Genomic DNA, 21,507 nt, shown 5'->3' on the forward strand with positions numbered 1-21,507 from the left:
GCACAACGCCAAGCTGTCACGCGTTCGGCGCACTTGTTGTGCGGAGTTGCCACTTCGTGGATGCACACACTACCAGTCAGCAGGATTGCAGGTAAGAATACGTTTTAATATAATAAAACAAAAGAACACTAGTGCAAAAAAGGAGAAAAACAAAGCGCGTGCCAATGCACGGAAAGCTAATGCTAAAAACGTAGCAGGAAACAGAAAACATTAAACGACGTGCCACACGCACGTGAAGCTAAGGCGGAACTTAGCACAAAATAATCGAGGGCAGAAGGATACAAAACGTGACGTGTTGCGAAAAGCAAGTAATGGACCGAGGACGAACTGAGGAATCAGGTGGGCTTAAATACACAAATGATAATCAACAACAGGTGTGACAGGAGCCCGTGAGGAGGAGCACAAAACGTTGCCATGGTGACTAAACAAACGGGGAAGTGCTCAAACACAAGGAATCGGCAGAGTCCAGAACTAAACATGAACAAAGACATATAAGCGGCAAAACAATAAACGATCCGCATACCGGATCGTGACACAAGCTTCAGTTCCTGCACCACTTCAAGCTCCAGTGCCTGCACCACGCCAAGCTCCAGTGCCTGCACCACGCCAAGCTCCAGTGCCTGCACCACCCCAAGCTCCAGTGCCTGCACCATGCCAAGCTTCAGTTCCTGCACCACGCCAAGCTCCAGTGCCTGCACCACGCCAAGCTCCAGTGCCTGCACCACGCCAAGCTCCAGTGCCTGCACCACCCCAAGCTCCAGTGCCTGCACCACGCCAAGCTCCAGTGCCTGCAGCACGCCAAGCTTCAGTGCCTGCACCTCTTCAAGCTCCAGTGCCTGCACCACGCCAAGCTCCACAGTGCCTGCACCTCTTCAAGCTCCAATGCCTGCACCACGCCAAGCTCCAGTGCCTGCAGCACGCCAAGCTTCAGTGCCTGAACCACGCCAAGCTTCAGTTCCTGCACCACGCCAAGCCCCAGTACTGCCAGTAGCAGCTCCATGTCGCCAAGCGCCGCCAGTAGCAGCTCCACACCGCCAAGCTCCGCCAGTAGCAGCTCCACGCCGCCAAGACCCAAGCCAAGACCTGCCACCTACCGCCCCCACAGCTGCCACGACAACCACTCGCGCTACATCCACGCCTGCCTCGTCTGCGTCTGCTTCCACCCATGACTCGTCAGCTGCTGCTTCCACGTCTGCCTCGTCTGCTTCCACCCCTGACTCGTCTGCTGCTGCTTCCACGTCTGCCTCGTCCGCTTCCACCCCTGACTCGTCTGTTGCTGCTTCCACGTCTGCCTCGTCTGCTTACACCCCTGACTCGTCTGCTGCTGTTTCCACGTCTGCCTCGTCTGCTTCCACCCCTGACTCGTCTGCTGCTGTTTCCACGTCTGCCTCGTCTGCTTCCACCCCTGACTCGTCTGCTGCTGCTTCCACGCCTGCCTCGTCCGTTTCCACCCCTGACTCGTCTGCTGCTGCTTCCACGTCTGCCTCGTCTGCTTCCACCTCTGACTCGTCTGCTGCTGCTTCCACGCCTGCCTCGTCCGCTTCCACCCCTGACTCGTCTGCTGCTGCTTCCACGTCTGCCTCGTCTGCTTCCACCTCTGACTCGTCTGCTGCTGCTTCCACGTCTGCCTCGTCCGCTTCCACCCCTGACTCGTCTGCTGCTGCTTCCACGCCTGCCTCGTCCGCTTCCACCCCTGACTCGTCTGCTGCTGCTTCCACGTCTGCCTCGTCCGCTTCCACCCCTGACTCGTCTGCTGCTGCTTCCACGTCTGCCTTGTCTGCTTCCACCTCTGACTCGTCTGCTGCTGCTTCCACGTCTGCCTCGTCCGCTTCCACCCCTGACTCGTCTGCTGCTGCTTCCACGTCTGCCTCGTCCGCTTCCACCCCTGACTCGTCTGCTGCTGCTTCCACGTCTGCCTTGTCCGCTTCCACCCCTGACTCGTCTGCTGCTGTTTCCACGTCTGCCTCGTCCGCTTCCACCCCTGACTCGTCTGCTGCTGCTTCCACGTCTGCCTCGTCTGCTTCCACCTCTGACTCGTCTGCTGCTGCTTCCACGTCTGCCTTGTCTGCTTCCACTCCGACTCGTCAGCTGCTGCTTCCACGTCTGCCTCGTCTGCTTCCACCCCTGACTCGTCTGCTGCTGCTTCCACGTCTGCCTCGTCCGCTTCCACCCCTGACTCGTCTGCTGCTGCTTCCACGTCTGCCTCGTCCGCTTCCACCCCTGACTCGTCTGCTGCTGCTTCCACGTCTGCCTCGTCCGCTTCCACCCCTGACTCGTCTGCTGCTGCTTCCACGTCTGCCTCGTCCGCTTCCACCCCTGACTCGTCTGCTGCTGCTTCCACGTCTGCCTCGTCTACTTCCACCTCTGACTCGTCTGCTGCTGCTTCCACATCTGCCTCGTCCGCTTCCACCCCTGACTCATCTGCTGCTGCTTCCACACCTGCCTCGTCCGCTTCCACCCCTGACTCGTCTGCTGCTGCTTCCACGTCTGCCTCGTCCGCTTCCACCCCTGACTCGTCTGCTGCTGCTTCCACGTCTGCCTCGTCCGCTTCCACCCCTGACTCGTCTGCTGCTGCTTCCACGTCTGCCTCGTCTGCTTCCACCTCTGACTCGTCTGCTGCTGCTTCCACGTCTGCCTTGTCTGCTTCCACCCCGACAAGTCTGCTGCTGCTTCCACGTCTGCCTCGTCCGCTTCCACCCCTGACTCGTCTGCTGCTGCTTCCATGTCTGCCTCGTCTGCTTCCACCCCTGACTCGTCTGCTGCTACTTCCACGTCTGCCTCGTCTGCTTCCACGTCTGACTCGTCTGCTGCTGCTTCCACGTCTGCCGCGTCTGCTTCCACCACTGACTCGTCTGCTGCTGCTTCCACGTCTGCCTCGTCCGCTTCCACCCCTGACTCGTCTGCTGCTGCTTCCACGTCTGCCTCGTCCGCTTCCACCCCTGACTCGTCTGCTGCTGCTTCCACGTCTGCCTCGTCTGCTTCCACCTCTGACTCGTCTGCTGCTGCTTCCACATCTGCCTCGTCCGCTTCCACCCCTGACTCATCTGCTGCTGCTTCCACGCCTGCCTCGTACGCTTCCACCCCTGACTCGTCTGCTGCTGCTTCCACGTCTGCCTCGTCCGCTTCCACCCCTGACTCGTCTGCTGCTGCTTCCACGTCTGCCTCGTCCGCTCCCACCCCTGACTCGTCTGCTGCTGCTTCCACGTCTGCCTTGTCTTCTTCCACCCCGACAAGTCTGCTGCTGCTTCCACGTCTGCCTCGTCCGCTTCCACCCCTGACTCGTCTGCTGCTGCTTCCATGTCTGCCTCGTCTGCTTCCACCCCTGACTCGTCTGCTGCTACTTCCACGTCTGCCTCGTCTGCTTCCACGTCTGACTCGTCTGCTGCTGCTTCCACGTCTGCCGCGTCTGCTTCCACCACTGACTCGTCTGCTGCTGCTTCCACGTCTGCCTCGTCCGCTTCCACCCCTGACTCGTCTGCTGCTGCTTCCACGTCTGCCTCGTCCGCTTCCACCCCTGACTCGTCTGCTGCTGCTTCCATGTCTGCCTCGTCTGCTTCCACCCCTGACTCGTCTGCTGCTACTTCCACGTCTGCCTCGTCTGCTTCCACGTCTGACTCGTCTGCTGCTGCTTCCACGTCTGCCGCGTCTGCTTCCACCACTGACTCGTCTGCTGCTGCTTCCACGTCTGCCTTGTCTGCTTCCACCCCGACTCGTCTGCTGCTGCTTCCACGCCTGCCTCGTTTGCTTCCACGCCCTCCTCGTCTGCTGCTGCTTCCACGTCTGCCTTGTCTGCTTCCACCCCGACAAGTCTGCTGCTGCTTCCACGTCTGCCTCGTCCGCTTCCACCCCTGACTCGTCTGCTGCTGCTTCCATGTCTGCCTCGTCTGCTTCCACCCCTGACTCGTCTGCTGCTACTTCCACGTCTGCCTCGTCCGCTTCCACCCCTGACTCGTCTGCTGCTGTTTCCACGTCTGCCTCGTCTGCTTCCACCCCTGACTCGTCTGCTGCTCTTTCCACGTCTGCCTCGTCTGCTTCCACCCCTGACTCGTCTGCTGCTGCTTCCACGTCTGCCTCGTCTGCTTCCACCTCTGACTCGTCTGCTGCTGCTTCCACGTCTTCCTCGTCCGCTTCCACCCCTGACTCGTCTGCTGCTGCTTCCACGTCTGCCTCGTCTGCTTCCACCACTGACTCGTCTGCTGCTGCTTCCACGTCTGCCTTGTCTGCTTCCACCCCGACTCGTCTGCTGCTGCTTCCACGCCTGCCTCGTTTGCTTCCACGCCCTCCTCGTCTGCTGCATCCACGCCTGTCACGAAGTTATCGCGCTCACCTCCTTGTCGGCCGCGGATGTGGCCATTCCCTTGTCGACCGCCTCGGCAAGTGCAGCGGCGTTCAACGAGTCTCCGCCACTTGACTCTCCCACACTGGTTAAGGGGACACTTGGTCTGACGACCCACCGCCAAGTCCCCCTCCCGCCCTCCCACGACTCTTGATCTTGTTCTTTTTTGTCATTTGGACATCTGGGATCTGTCCATTAAGGAGGGGCTCTGTCATGATCTGTGATCCGGATCATGTTTTGTTTAGTGTGTTCCGTTAGTTTTGGACTCCCTTAGTTCCTGTTTTTTGCACTTTGGATGTTTGTTTTGGTTTCCATTTGTAGTAATTGATTACTGCTCTGCACGTTCACCTGCTGTTGAGCACTAATCAGAGAGCTATTTAGTCACGTTGCTCACCGCAGGGCCCTGCGATGAGGTGGCGACTTGTCCAGGGTGTACCCCGCCTTCCGCCCGATTGTAGCTGAGATAGGCGCCAGCGCCCCCCGCGACCCCGAAAGGGAATAAGCGGTAGAAAATGGATGGATGGATGGATGCTCACCGCAGTCGGTGTGACTTAATTGTTTTGCGGGATGCAACTCGTACGTTGGTGTATTCCTGTCCTGTGTTTCCTGTGCTAAGTTGTTATCTTGGCTTCCCGTGCAATCGGCACATTTTTATTTTATTTTTTCTGTCTTTGGGTACATATATGATTTGCAGTCCTCTCCAAGGTTTCTCATTGTGACCCAAATGGGTTGAGTTTTTCCTTGCCCCTGATGTGGGCTCTGAACCGAGGATGACACTCGTGATTTAAGGCCTATATAAATAAACATTGATTGATTGATATCAGGTCGAGAGCCCCAAAAAAAATATCTAAATAGCCGCAGTGAATTTGATAAGCTGCTTCGCTATCTTTCAGCAGGTCCACTAAGCCGAATCGGGTTTACGTTATCGGTAAACAGCGAACGAGTTTTGTGCAAATGCCGAAAACCCCGAGGACTGCGACAGGCGTCAAAAGTAATCTGCCCACGACATCAGATGAAAATATAAGCTTTCATTGAGCTGGAAAAAAAACCCTTCCTTTTAAACGCCATCATTTTAATGCGCTATAAACAACACTGTGCCAGTGTCGTTCAATTCCTTTAGAATCCAACGCCAACTTCCTGCGGGCTCGGATCTGTTGACCGATTAAAAAAAAAAAAGATTTAAAAGTACAAGCCTGCAGCTGATGGCAGTCATCTTACTTCATGTGCACACTGTCAGGACTTTTGTGATTGTTAATTATGATGATGGTGTTTATCTGAGCTGCAGGAGGGGGGGGGGGGGGGGGGGGCACAGGTCTGGTGGCCATGGATGAACTGCAGGAGGTCCAGACTCGGGACCCGGGGTGGACTGCCTGTGCATCGATTGTGGACATCTCTGCACTGCTGACCCGTCTCCACTTGGAATGGTCTCCTGCTGGCCCCACTATGGACTGGACTCTCACTATTATGTTAGGTCCACTATGGACTGGACTCCCACTATTATGTTTGATCCACTATGGACTGGACTCTCACTATTATGTTGGATCCACTATGGACTGGACTCACACTATTATGTTGGATCCACTATGGACTGGACTCTCACTATTATGTTAGATCGACTATGGACTGGACTCTCACTATGTTAGATCCACTATGGACTGGACTCTCGCTATTATGTTAGATCCACTATGGACTAGACTCTCACTACTATGTTAGATCCACTATGGACTGGACTCTCGCTATTATGTTAGATCCACTATGGACTGGACTATCACACTATTATGTTAGATCCACTATGGACTGGACTCTCACTATTATGTTAGATTCACTATGGACTGGACTCTCACTATTATGTTAGATGCACTATGGACTGGACACTCGCTATTATGTTGGATCCACTATGGACTGGACTCTCACTATTATGTTGATCCACTATGGACTGGAATCTCACTATTATGTTAGATTCACTATGGACTGGACTCTCACACTATTATGTTAGATCCACTATGGACTGGACTCTCACTATTATGTTAGATCCACTATGGACTGGAATCTCGCTATTATTTTAGATCCACTATGGACTGGACTCTCGCTATTATGTTAGATCCACTATGGACTGGACTCTCACTATTATGTTAGATGCACTATGGACTGGACTCTCTCTATTATGTTAAATCCACTATGGACTGGACTCTCACTATTATGTTGGATCCACTTTGGACTGAACTCTTACTATTATGTTAGATCCACTATGGACTGGACTCTCTCTATTATGTTAGATCCACTATGGACTGGACTTTCACTATTATGTTAGATCCACTATGGACTGGACTCTCACTATTATGTTAAATCCACTATGGACTGGACTCTCGCTATTATGTTGGATCCACTATGGACTGGACTCTCACGATTATGTTAGATGCACTATGGACTGGACTCTCGCTATTATGTTGGATCCACTATGGACTGGACTCTCACTATTATGTTGGATCCACTATGGACTGGACTCTCACTATTATGTTGATCCACTATGGACTGGAATTTCACTATTATGTTAGATTCACTATGGACTGGACTCTCACACTATTATGTTAGATCCACTATGGACTGGACTCTCACTATTATGTTAGATCCACTATGGACTGGACTCTCGCTATTATTTTAGATCCACTATGGACTGGACTCTCGCTATTATGTTAGATCCACTATAAAGTGGACTCTCACTATTATGTTAGATGCACTATGGACTGGACTCTCGCTATTATGTTGGATCCACTATGGACTGGACTCTCACTATTATGTTGGATCCACTATGGACTGGACTCACACTATTATGTTAGATCCACTATGGACTGAACTCACACTATTATGTTAGATCCACTATGGACTGGACTCTCACTATTGTGTTGGATCCACTATGGACTGGACTCTCACTATTATGTTAGATTCACTATGGACTGGACTCTCACTATTATGTTAGATGCACTATGGACTGGACTCTCACACTATTATGTTAGATCCACTATGGACTGGACTCTCACTATTATGTTGGATCCACTATGGACTGGACTCACACTATTATGTTGGATCCACTATGGACTGGACTCTCACTATTATGTTAGATCGACTATGGACTGGACTCTCACTATGTTAGATCCACTATGGACTGGACTCTCGCTATTATGTTAGATCCACTATGGACTAGACTCTCACTACTATGTTAGATCCACTATGGACTGGACTCTCGCTATTATGTTAGATCCACTATGGACTGGACTATCACACTATTATGTTAGATCCACTATGGACTGGACTCTCACTATTATGTTAGATTCACTATGGACTGGACTCTCACTATTATGTTAGATGCACTATGGACTGGACTCTCACACTATTATGTTAGATCCACTATGGACTGGACTCTCACTATTATGTTGGATCCACTATGGACTGGACTCACACTATTATGTTGGATCCACTATGGACTGGACTCTCACTATTATGTTAGATCGACTATGGACTGGACTCTCACTATGTTAGATCCACTATGGACTGGACTCTCGCTATTATGTTAGATCCACTATGGACTAGACTCTCACTACTATGTTAGATCCACTATGGACTGGACTCTCGCTATTATGTTAGATCCACTATGGACTGGACTATCACACTATTATGTTAGATCCACTATGGACTGGACTCTCACTATTATGTTAGATTCACTATGGACTGGACTCTCACTATTATGTTAGATGCACTATGGACTGGACACTCGCTATTATGTTGGATCCACTATGGACTGGACTCTCACTATTATGTTGATCCACTATGGACTGGAATCTCACTATTATGTTAGATTCACTATGGACTGGACTCTCACACTATTATGTTAGATCCACTATGGACTGGACTCTCACTATTATGTTAGATCCACTATGGACTGGACTCTCGCTATTATTTTAGATCCACTATGGACTGGACTCTCGCTATTATGTTAGATCCACTATGGACTGGACTCTCACTATTATGTTAGATGCACTATGGACTGGACTCTCTCTATTATGTTAAATCCACTATGGACTGGACTCTCACTATTATGTTGGATCCACTTTGGACTGAACTCTTACTATTATGTTAGATCCACTATGGACTGGACTCTCTCGATTATGTTAGATCCACTATGGACTGGACTTTCACTATTATGTTAGATCCACTATGGACTGGACTCTCACTATTATGTTAAATCCACTATGGACTGGACTCTCGCTATTATGTTGGATCCACTATGGACTGGACTCTCACGATTATGTTAGATGCACTATGGACTGGACTCTCGCTATTATGTTGGATCCACTATGGACTGGACTCTCACTATTATGTTGGATCCACTATGGACTGGACTCTCACTATTATGTTGATCCACTATGGACTGGAATCTCACTATTATGTTAGATCCACTATGGACTGGACTCTCACTATTATGTTAGATCCACTATGGACTGGACTCTCGCTATTATGTTAGATCCACTATAAAGTGGACTCTCACTATTATGTTAGATGCACTATGGACTGGACTCTCGCTATTATGTTGGATCCACTATGGACTGGACTCTCACTATTATGTTAGATGCACTATGGACTGGACTCTCGCTATTATGTTGGATCCACTATGGACTGGACTCTCACTATTATGTTGGATCCACTATGGACTGGACTCACACTATTATGTTAGATCCACTATGGACTGAACTCACACTATTATGTTAGATCCACTATGGACTGGACTCTCACTATTGTGTTGGATCCACTATGGACTGGACTCTCACTATTATGTTAGATCCACTATGGACTGGACTCACACTATTACGTTAGATCCACTATGGACTAGACTCTCACTATTATGTTAGATCCACTATGGACTGGACTCTCGCTATTATGTTGGATCCACTATGGACTGGACTCTCACTATTATGTTGGATCCACTATGGACTGGACTCACACTATTATGTTAGATCCACTATGGACTGAACTCACACTATTATGTTAGATCCACTATGGACTGGACTCTCACTATTGTGTTGGATCCACTATGGACTGGCCTCTCACTATTATGTTAGATCCACTATGGACTGGACTCACACTATTACGTTAGATCCACTATGGACTAGACTCTCACTATTATGTTAGATCCACTATGGACTGGACTTTCACACTTTTATGTTAGATCCACTATGGACTGGACTCTCACTATTATGTTAGATCCACTATGAACTGGACTCTCACTATTATGTTAGATCCACTATGGACTGGACTCTCGCTATTATGTTGGATCCACTATGGACTGGACTCTCACTATTTTGTTGGATCCATTATGGACTGGACTCACACTATTATGTTAGATCCACTATGGACTGGAGTCTCGCTATTATGTTAGATCCACTATGGACTAGACTCTCACTATTATGTTAGATCCACTATGGACTGGACTCACACTATTACGTTAGATCCACTATGGACTAGACTCTCACTATTATGTTAGATCCACTATGGACTGGACTCTCGCTATTATGTTGGATCCACTGTGGACTGGACTCTCACTATTATGTTGGATCCACTATGGACTGGAGTCTCGCTATTATGTTAGATCCACTATGGACTAGACTCTCACTATTATGTTAGATCCACTATGGACTGGACTCCCACTATTATGTTAGATCCACTTAGGACTGGACTCCCACTATTATGTTAGATCCACTATGGACTGGACTCTCACTATTATGTTAGATCCACTATGGACTGGACTCCCACTATTATGTTAGATCCACTTAGGACTGGACTCCCACTATTATGTTAGATCCACTATGGACTGGACTCTCACTATTATGTTAGATCCACTATGGACTGCAGACTCTCACTATAATGTCCTGCAGATAGTCCCCGGGCAGCAAGCAGAAAGTGCATCAATCATCACAGCCTCCAAGTCAGAGTCACAGTCACAGCTGCAGGAGAAAATTTGGGGCTTTCAAACCAGTCCAGACTTCAGGAGTCTTGGTGATCACTTCTTGTTGCAGATTCTGTCATCAATAGTATTGAATACCTGGCAGCGTCTGAGCGCCAACCTGCCAAAGCCGGGCGTCGGACCGGCTTTTGTTTTGTTCGTCTTATCGCGGGCGTGTAGCGTACAAACCCCCCCTCCCTCCCTCCTGTGTATTTGTTCAACCCCCGGCGCAGCTAGGAGGGGAGCACCTTTGTTGGGTATTGAGTAATATGCAGAGGAGCAGGTAGGATCGCATGACCCGCGCTGACGGGAGCAATTAATCACGACATGGTTGGAGCCGCGGATCCGTGCCCAGGTTACACCTGCGAGGGCCCGAGGCGCCGCCGTCCTGAAAGTGTTCGGCTGATCTTTAAACAAGCCACGACCGGCTGCATCACATTGACTTGGAGTCAGGGAGCAGCGGCGACCTGCTAACCACGTTTTGGAGGCAGCGAGGGGGGGGGAGTAAAAAAACTGAAGGTCGACAAGTCGGAGCAAATCAGAAAAAACAGGGTGTACCGTATTTTCTGGACCATAGGGCCAGAGGGTCTAGTCAGGTCTTTTTCAAACACATTTATCAATTTTAATAAGTTAAAAATTATAAGGCACATTAACAGTGTCTATATATATATATATATATATATGTATATATATATATATATATATATATATATATATATATATATATATATATATATATATGTGTATGTATGTATGTGTATATATATATATATATATATATATATATATATATATATATATATATATATATATATATATAATATATGTGTATATATATATATTCACCCATCCATCCATTTTTCTACCGCTTGTCCCTTTTTGGGGTCGCAGGGGCCGCTGGAGCCTATCCCAGCTGCATTCGGGTGAAAGGCAGAATATACCCTGGACAAGTCGCCAATTCATCGTAGGGCTATATATATATATATATATATATATATATATATATATATATATATATATATATATATATATACATATATATATATGTAGGTGTGGGAAAAATCACAAGACTACTTCGTCTCTACAGAACTGTTTCATCAGGGGTTTGCTCAATCATCAGGAGATATATACATATATACAGTATATGTATATATATATATATATATATATATATATATAAAAAGATATACCATATTTTCTGTACCATAGTGCGCACCGGATTATGAGGCACACAATTGATGAGCGGGTCTAGTCAGGTGTTTTTCATACAAAATTATAAATTGCAATACATTTAAAATTATAAGGCGCATTAAAGGTGTCATATATATAGTCATATATATATTTTAATATATACATGAATATCCGCACCATAGCACAACATAAACACAACAGAATAAATACCCAGAACCCCTTGCAGCACTAACTCTTCCAGGACGCTACAATATACACCCCATTGCTACACCCCCCGAAACCATGATTACGTCACACCAAATATTCCACTTCCAAAAATATTTTTGGTGGAAGATTTTGCATATTTTGTGTGTTTGCCATAAAAAAAGAAACATAGTTTTGTTTGACAAAAAAGGGCAGAAAACTAACCATTTTGAAATGATGAATAGATCTGAAGTTGTTATAGACTCCAGAGATTTAAGCGTTAAATATAAAATGTACTTATGCCCTGGCACACCATTATCATCATTTCATGACCCCAGCAAAACACTTTTTACACTTTTATACTGAAATAAATACACCTACAACTTATTAAATAAAAACATAGAAAAAACTACCAGCAGCGGTAGAGTTTAGATCAGACCTGGGCAAATTAAGCCCCGGGGGCCACATGCGGCCCGTTAAGCTTTTAAATCTGACCCGCCGGACATTCCCAAATATTTTTTTTTAGATCTTTAAGATGGAAAGTGTAGCTGCCATTATTAAAGTGCAGTCATGTTTTCTAATGATCGTAAGTCTTCAACCATACAAAGTATTTCAATGGTTGGAATCTGCGCTTATGTATAATATACCAGTTACTATGGTCATCGTATTAGTTACTATGGTAATCTAATTAGTTACTATGGTAATCTAATTAGTTACTATGGTAATCTCATTAGTTACTACGGTCATCTCATTAGTTACTATGGTAATCTAATTAGTTACTATGGTAATCTCCATCACAGCAGCTCAGACGAGGCATCAAGCAGTGTGGGTGGGGAACGTTTCCAAAGACACTAACTTTAGTATGCTTAAAGTCTGTTGCTTTAGTTATTAGCTATTGTGCTCAAGTAAGACTTTTTCTATCTGTGCAAGGACAAAACTTATTGTCAGAGGTGTGGCCTCCGCCACGGATGTTATCTTTGTTTCAGCCCGCTAACAGCCGAGGACTTTAAGGACCTCAACGCAGATAAGACGACAGCACGCAGACAAGGCGAAATCATAAGGCCCCCAGCCCATTCCGTCACTCACTGTGCGTCCTGGACCTGCTTTGCATAATATATGTGACCACTCCTTTTAGAAACGGCCTCAGTGATGTTGACTATGGAACTCTGAATAAAAACAGGGACGCGGGAGCTGAACCTTAGAGCGTAGGGCGAGACTGTGACTTAAGTGTTCAGCACTGCGTTGTCCTCATGAGCTAAATTGAACTCTGTCTCTGCTTGGTTCCTTGCTTCTTGTCTGATTAATAGATGTTATCAGTGTTTGAACCTGACATCTTCTTGGTCCTTGGACCCGGATTCCAACCGGGTGAGTAAAATCAGAACACCATGGCACCCACATCTTTTTCACCCCGGGCTGGGATTTTCACGACTGACGGGAAACCGAGGACAAGAGGAAGGACCAAGTCTACATGACCAATTATGAGGACCCGTCACAGGCGAGAAATGCTCTTTCATTAACAACACACACACAACAAACCCTTTTCATCGCTAATCAAAGCGAATTTAATTCACCCCCTTTGACTCAAACCCTTTCCATCAACGTCAGCCACCTCTTTTAATTCCCGCCGTCCTGTCCGCTCACTCGGAACGCCGCCGGGTCTTTGCTCGCTCATCTATGTAGGACAAGTAGTCTGAAGCAATAACGGAACAAGATGAATGTGCGGGGGTGGGGGGATACGTGTCCGTGTGAGAGCTCTTGTCGCTGACAGTTTGGCTGCACAAAGGGGGTGGACCGGCGCCGCTTGATTTCCTGTTCGGATCCCGACCGCGGCCAAATTGGAATCACTCTGACAACCTCTGGCGTTAAGATGGATTGCTGCAGTTAAAGAATAAAAAAGGGGCTGCCTTTTCTTTACTTTGCTTCTTTCTAAAACAGAATAATACCGGGATTAATGCTGGTGACGGACGGCCGACCCGGGCAGTGCAGTGCATGAAAGGGGGAAAAAATGGGCGGAAGCCACTAAAGCGCATCCAAAAGCTCTCAGTGAGCCGGGATGAATGTTTGATCGACTGTCTGGGCTTTAACCTGCCTTGCCCAAGTACACCTGCCTGGAGGACAGAAGATGCAACACCCGCCCCAGGGTGTCAAGGAAATGTACAAACTCTGTTTCCATATGAGTTGGGAAATTGTGTTGGATGTAAATATAAACGGAATACAATGATTTCAAAATCATTTTCAACCCATATTCTGTTGAATATGCTACAAAGACAACTGATAAACATTTTTTTTTTTGAAAATATTAACTTTAGAATTTGATGCCAGCAAGTTGAGGAATGCTCATCAAACACTTATTTGGAACATCCCACAGGTGTGCAGGCTAATTGGGAACAGGTGGGTGCCATGATTGGGTATAAAAACAGCTTCCCGAAAAATGCTCAGTCTTTCACAAGAAAGGATGGGGCGAGGTACACCCCTTTGTCCACAACTGCGTGAGCAAATAGTCAAACAAATTAAGAACAACGTTTCTCAAAGTGCAACTGCAAGAAATTTAGGGATTTCAACATCTACGCTCCATAATATCATCAAAAGGTTCAGAGAATCTGGAGAAATCACTCCATGTAAGCGGAATGTCAGGAAACCAACATTGAATGACCGTGACCTTCGATCCCTCAGACGGCACTGTATCAAAAACGGACATTAACCTCTAAAGGATATCACCACATGGGCTCAGGAACAGTTCAGAAAACCGCTGTCACTAATTAGAGTTCGTCGCTACATCTGTAAGTGCAAGTTAAAGCTCTACTATTTAAAGCGAAAGCCCTTTATCAACAACATCCAGAAACACCACCGGCTTCTCTGGGCCCGAGATCATCTACGATGGACTGATGAAAAGTGGAAAAGTGTTCTGTGGTCTGACAAAATAAATAAATGATAAATGGGTTGTACTTGTATAGCGCTTTTCTACCTTCAAGGTACTCAAAGCGCTTTGACACTACTTCCACATTTACCCATTCACACACACATTCACACACTGATGGAGGGAGCTGCCATGCAAGGCGCCAACCAGCACCCATCAGGAGCAAGGGTGAAGTGTCTTGCTCAGGACACAACGGACGTGACGAGGTTGGTACTAGGTGGGAATTGAACCAGGGATGCTCGGGTCGCGCACGGCCACTCTCCCCACTGCGCCACGAGTCCACATTTCAAATTGTTTTTGGAAATATTCGACATTGTGTCATCCGGAACAAAGGGGAAGCGAACCATCCAGACTGTTATCGACGCAAAGTTCAAAATCCAGCATCTGTGATGGTATGGGGGTGCATTAGTGTCCAAGGCATGGGTAACTTACACATCTGTGAAGGCACCATTAATGCTGAAAGGTACATACAGGTTTTGGAGCAACATATGCTGCCATCAAAGCGCTGTCTTTTTCATGGACGCCCCTGCTTATTTCAGCAAGACAATGCCAAGCCACATTCAGCATGTGTTACAACAGCGTGGCTTCGTAAAAAAAGAGTGCGGGTACTTTCCTGGCCCGCCTGCAGTCCAGACCTGTCTGCCTTTATAAGATGAGTGGTGCATTATGAAGCGTAAAATACGACAGCGGAGACCCCGGACTGTTGAACGACTGAAGCTCTACATAAAACAAGAATGGGAAAGAATTCCACTTTCAAAGCTTCAACAATTACTTTCCTCAGTTCCCAAACGTTTATTGAGTGTTGTTAAAAGAAAAGGTGATGTCACACAGTGGTGAACATGCCCTTTCCCAACTACTTTGGCACGTGTTGCAGCCATGAAATTCCAAGTAAATTATTATTTGCAAAAAATAAAAATAATGTTTATCAGTTTGAACATCAAATATGTTGTCTTTGTAGCATATTCAACTGAATATGGCTTGAAAAAGTTTTGCAAATCATTGTATTGTGTTTATATTTACATCTAACACAATTTCCCAACTCATATGGAGACAGAGTTTGTATGCGTTCTCGCCCGAAAAGGCTCAAATCTCATCCAGATTCTCTGCGAGATTCCCCATTTGCATTTCCAGGACAACGGCCGTCCGTCTGCATCCCAAGCAGCGACTCAAACCACTGAACAAATGCGGCTTAGATTGTGCTCCTTCCATGCCAAGCGTGATGCAATGGATTTTGCTCATAGCGCGCTTTGGAAAGTCACTAACTGACACATCAGGGTGGGTTTGAGTTGGTCGGCCACAAGTCATAGCGGCTGGCTGCAGCTCATTGTCCCGCGGTAATGGCGGGCGTGCACACACCTGAGACCGGGAGCTGCAGCGTCAGGTGGAGCTGATTACTTCCTCCAGAGTGCTAATAAACAGCTTCACAAAGTGTGACCCCCCCCCCCAGCTCAACTGACGTGAACCAAGGACGCTTTACAGACATGCAATGTGCCGCTTGTGCCCGTGTCTTGCATGTTGGTGCAAGTCTGACATCTAGTGGTCATTATGCAGCATTACAGCACAACATTATTTATGGGTTTTTTTTGGTAGAAAATCATGCAAGCCTTTTTTTTTTTTTTTACCAGAACTGGGCAAATTAAGGCCCGGGGACCACATGCGGCTTTAAGATGGAAAGTGTAGCTGCCATTATGATTAGATTAGCTAGTACTTTATTTATTCCGTCAGGAGAGTTCCTTCAGGAAAATTAAAATTTTCAGCACAATCCCATTCAAGATCAGACAAACATTACAGGGAGACAGAACAGGATCGCTGACGGGTCTGCCGGCTTCCAGCGCCCCTTACAAAAAAGATGAGATACAGGTAAACAAGGGGTGGGGGCAAGAAATCTGCGTTCAAAAGACTCCGGCTTATTAGTGATTCCTAGAGCCCAAAAAAAGTCTGCGGGCTATAGAGCGTTTTCCGTTCGGGCTCCAGTATTCTGGAATGCCCTCCCGGTAACAGTTCGAGATGCTACCTCAGTAGAGACATTTAGGGGGGGGGGGGGGGGGTTGCCCACATCTGAGGTCCTCTCCAAGGTTTCTCATAGTCAGCATTGTCACTGGCGTCCCACTGGATGTGAATTCTCCCTGCCCACTGGGTGTGAGTTTTCCTTGCCCTTTTGTGGGTTCTTCCGAGGATGTCGTAGTCGTAATGATTTGTGCAGTCCTTTGAGACATTTGTGATTTGGGGCTATATAAATAAACATTGATTGATTGATGGGAGAAAAAAATAGAAGATTAGAATAAAATAAAAAAATCGGTCTTAGCCTGGGCCCTGGAGAGGGGGTGCAGACTGAGGCCAAGGGAAAAAAAACAACTCATAGCCATAGTACACATCCCTCTCACATGTGTGTAAGAGGGAAACATCAAACATCAAAGAACAAAGAGGACATTAAAGACATTAAAGCAGCAGATACAACCAGACACTTCTACATACAGCTATGAATAAAAATTAAAAGAAACATATCCACTGTGGTGGCCTCTGCGGTGTTCCACGCCATCGTCCTCTGGGGTGGAGGGAGCATGGCCAGAGACAGGAGCAGACCCAACAAAGCAACCAAGACTCGGCCAGTGTACAGTCCGCATGGATGAGCGAGGATACGTCCAAGGTGACTGAGGTGTCCGACACCTGCTCTCCCGGCCAAGAAACCGCGAAGCCTCTGCGTCCCAGCGCTCAGTGCTAGCTCCGCAGCCCTGTCCCCTCATCCGCATCTCCTCCAGTCCCTCCAAATCGACTCCAGTGTGTCAGACACCCAGCAGCTGGTCTCCATGGCCTAAAGGATCCATAAGTCCACAAAAAAAAAGCACCACAGAGGTCACGAAAGTGCCACCCCTTGTCACACAGTCCCAAAGAGGTCCCGGACCAAAAGGCAAGAAAATATAACACATAAAAACAAGAGGGAAACACAAAAGGATGACACAAGAGCACAGAGCTCCTGCCAACAGCAGCCACTACAGCGGCCCCATCTTGGAAAAAACATGAAGTGCATTCATGTTTTCTAACGACCGTAAGTCTTGAACTATACAAAGTATTTCAATAACTAGAATCTGCGCTTATAGATGATACACCAGTTACTAATTAGTTACTATGGTAATAGTTGTGTTTGGACCAGATGTTCCTCTGAGGGAATTTAAATTGCTGGTCAATCCCAAGTTCTTTTGATGACACATAAGCTGATTTTAAATAACCCAGAACAGAAAAGGTATGTGGACAACTTTCTCTGTCGCCCCTCGGGTTCCACTGACCATCCAGGAAGGACATTGTTTTGCAGGTTTGACTCTTGTTTATTTTCTTACAAGAACAAGAAAGTTTGATCATACTCCGCCTATACTGGCTCACCTGCACTGGCTTCCTGTGCACTTAAGATGTGACTTTAAGGTTTTACTACTTACGTATAAAATACTACACGGTCTAGCTCCATCCTATCTTGCCGATTGTATTGTACCATATGTCCCGGCAAGAAATCTGCCTTCAAAAGACTCCGGCTTATTAGTGATTCCCAAAGCCCCAAAAAAGTCTGCGGGCTATAGAGCGTTTTCCGTTCGGGCTCCAGTACTCTGGAATGCCCTCCCGGTAACAGTTCGAGATGCTACCTTAGTAGAAGCATCACCTTAAAACTCATTTGTATACTCTAGCCTTTAAATAGACTCCCTTTTTAGACCAGTTGAGCTGCCGTTTCTTTTCTTTTTCTCCTATGTCCCACTCTCCCTTGTGGAGGGGGTCCGGTCCGATCCGGTGGCCATGTACTGCTTGCCTGTGTATCACTGCGCTGCTGATCCGCCTCCGCTTGGGATGTTTTCCTGCTGGCTCCGCTGTGAACGGGACTCTCGCTGCTGTGTTGGATCCGCTTTGGACTGGACTCTCGCGACTGAGTTGGATCCATTATGGATTGAACTTTCACAGTATCATGTTAGACCCCCTCGACATCCATTGCTTTCGTCCTCTCCAAGGTTCTCATAGTCATCATTGTCACCGACGTCCCACTGGGTGTGAGTTTTCCTTGCCCTTATGTGGGCCTACCGAGGATGTCGTGGTGGTTTGTGTTGTGGTTTGTGCAGCCCTTTGAGACACTAGTGATTCAGGGCTATGTAAGTAAACATTGGTTGATTGATTGATTGATTGATTGATTGATTGATTGATTGATTGATTTTCAATAACACAAGCTTTGTCTTTTGGTCAGATCGCTTTTCAGCTGCTCCTCTCCTGCTCGCTCTTCGCTCGCTTTCAGTCGACCGCGTCTTCGTCGCTGTCTTCGGCTCGTTCTCGGTCGATTTCAGGTTCTGCTGCTGGTTCTCCTACTCCTTCTGCCTTAATCGCTCCTCCTTCTCCCCTTTTATACAGCAGGAGGAGATTAATTAATTGTGTGCCGGTGTGTGTGACACGCACCTGATTTAGATTGCGGCGGCGTCGCACCCAGCACACCGCCGCATTCTCCGCCTCCTTGCCGCCATCTTGGGCAGGGCTGCAGCGTGCCCCGCCGTTGGCCCGACGGCTCCGCCTCTCCACAAGGTATTTTGCATTTTATTCCAAAGCTTTGGAGAGACCAACTTAAGAAAACAACACATTCATTTTGCGTCGCCTAGTTGATCTGAAAACCCTACGGACGTGCTGTCTTCTTCAATATCTCCCCCGCCCACACCTACCGGAACGAATACACATATCTGTTGTTCTGCTAAGCTTCAAGGTTAACACACACTTAATTAGTTACTATGGTAATCTGCGTCACAGCAGCTTAGACGAGGCACCAAGCAGTGTGGGCGGGAAGTGTTTCCACAGACGCGGAAGGAGATTTTCACAACAAAATTCTAAAGCTTAGTGATATGTCAGATTGTAGGTGTCATGTCTTGCGATCATATTTTTTAGTTATGTTTGGTTTTGTTTAACACTCCGTTGCTTCCTGTTTTTCATTCCCTTGTTTTGTTGCCATGGTTTCTTATTTTGCTCACCTGTCTCTGATTAGTGCTCGCCCGCTCACCTGCTTCACAAGCACTAATCAGAGGCAGTATTTAAGCTTATCATTTCCAGTTGGTCCTTCTGGCGACATTGTATTTTCCATGCTAGTTTTTCATGCCAAAGTCCATGCTGCTCTTTTCAATCCACATTAAGTTTTGTTTGTTTTGTGTTCATAGTTTATGTTAAAGTGGTAGTTTTGTTTCCTAGCCTAGTTTTTGTACCTCCTCTGTGAGCGCCTTTTGTTTGTACCTTTTTCGAGTTATAATTAAATGATGTTTATACCTGCACGCCATGTCCCAAGTAGTCCGTCTGCTTTCCTGGGAGACAGTAGGTGGGTTTATTTTGTACCCTTCGCGTTCATATTTCATTGTTTGTTGCATTTTTGTTGCCTTTCACTTAATTGAAAAATATGTCCATCGAAAGGGGGTGTGACGTTCATATTTTGTCAATATTCAGTGTTTTATCATTCATAGAAAAATGTAAATTTCCTTTACGTTTTTTAAGGCGGTCTGTGTCAGAGTTAGTAGGTAACGAACCCCAAGATGCACAGAAGGAGGCAGGCATTGAATAGGGGAACATGATTTCATTAAAATACTAGAAAAAGAACAAACAAAAAGGGTACTAACAAAAAGCTCGCATGAGGCAAATAACGAACTAAAAGAGCTAGCATGGGAGCTGGAAGAAAACAAGCCTAGCGTCGAAGCTAGCAGGAGAACAAGAACAAACAAAAGGGTACTATCAAAAAGAGCGCACAAGGGCGGATAACAGACTTGGCTATGAACAAACAAAACTGGAAGCAGGGAACAAAAGACAGTAAGTTACAAAAAGCTACCGATTATATCTTGCCGCAACGCTGCATTGACACGACAGGTAGCAACGACAATAATCCAGCACAAACTTGATGGGAATACAGGTTTAAATAGGAGTGGGCTGATTGACACCAGGTGTGGCCAGGTGCCAATCAGCCGCATCTGAGGGAAACAGCGCCCAGGGAGAAACACAGGAAACAGACAAATTAAGAGCGCTGACAGGAAATACTACACACACAGAGGAAAAAACTAAAACACAAAAAAACTGTCAGGGGCCAGCCTGACAGTCTCTTATAATATTTTTAGCATTCAAACAGACATTATTGTGACATTTTGTATTGGTGTCCCTAAAATATATATATGTATGTGTATATGTATATGTATATGTATATGTATATGTATATGTATATTTATATTTATATGTATATATACTGGCCCTCAGATACTTTTTTTTTCTCTAAATGTGGCCCCTGAGTCAAAATAATTGCCCAGGCCTGCTTTTAAAATTGACAACTAATGTTCAGTTTTGTTATTCATCCATCCATCCATCCATTTTCTAACACTTGTTATATTTTTGTTTAATTATTGTATTTATGTTCAATTGAAAATATAATAATAATTGGAAATGTATGTCGTGGTTTGTTTAAAGGGGGCAGCACGGTGGTGGAGGGGTTCACCGATAATACTCACACTTGCCAACCTTCCCGATTTTCAGTGCCCCTCTAGAAAATCTCCCGGGGCAATCATTCTCCCGGACAAGAATATTGGGGGCGTGCCTTAAAGGCACTGCCTTTATCTTCCTCGACAACCTGTCGTCACGTCCGCTTTTCCTCCATACAAACAGCGAGCCGGCCCCTGTCACATGATATATGTGGCTTCTACACACACATCAGTGAATGCAACGCATATTTGATCAACAGCCATACAGGTCACACTGAGGGTGGCCGTATAAACAATTTTAACACTGTTACAAATGTGCGCCACACTGTGAACCCACATCAAACAGGAATGAAAAACACATTTTTCGGCAGAATATCCAAACCGTAACACAACATAAACACAACAGAACAAATACCCAGAACAC

Source organism: Nerophis ophidion, linkage group LG11 (genome assembly GCF_033978795.1).
Source record: "Nerophis ophidion isolate RoL-2023_Sa linkage group LG11, RoL_Noph_v1.0, whole genome shotgun sequence".
Taxonomy (NCBI): domain Eukaryota; kingdom Metazoa; phylum Chordata; class Actinopteri; order Syngnathiformes; family Syngnathidae; genus Nerophis; species Nerophis ophidion.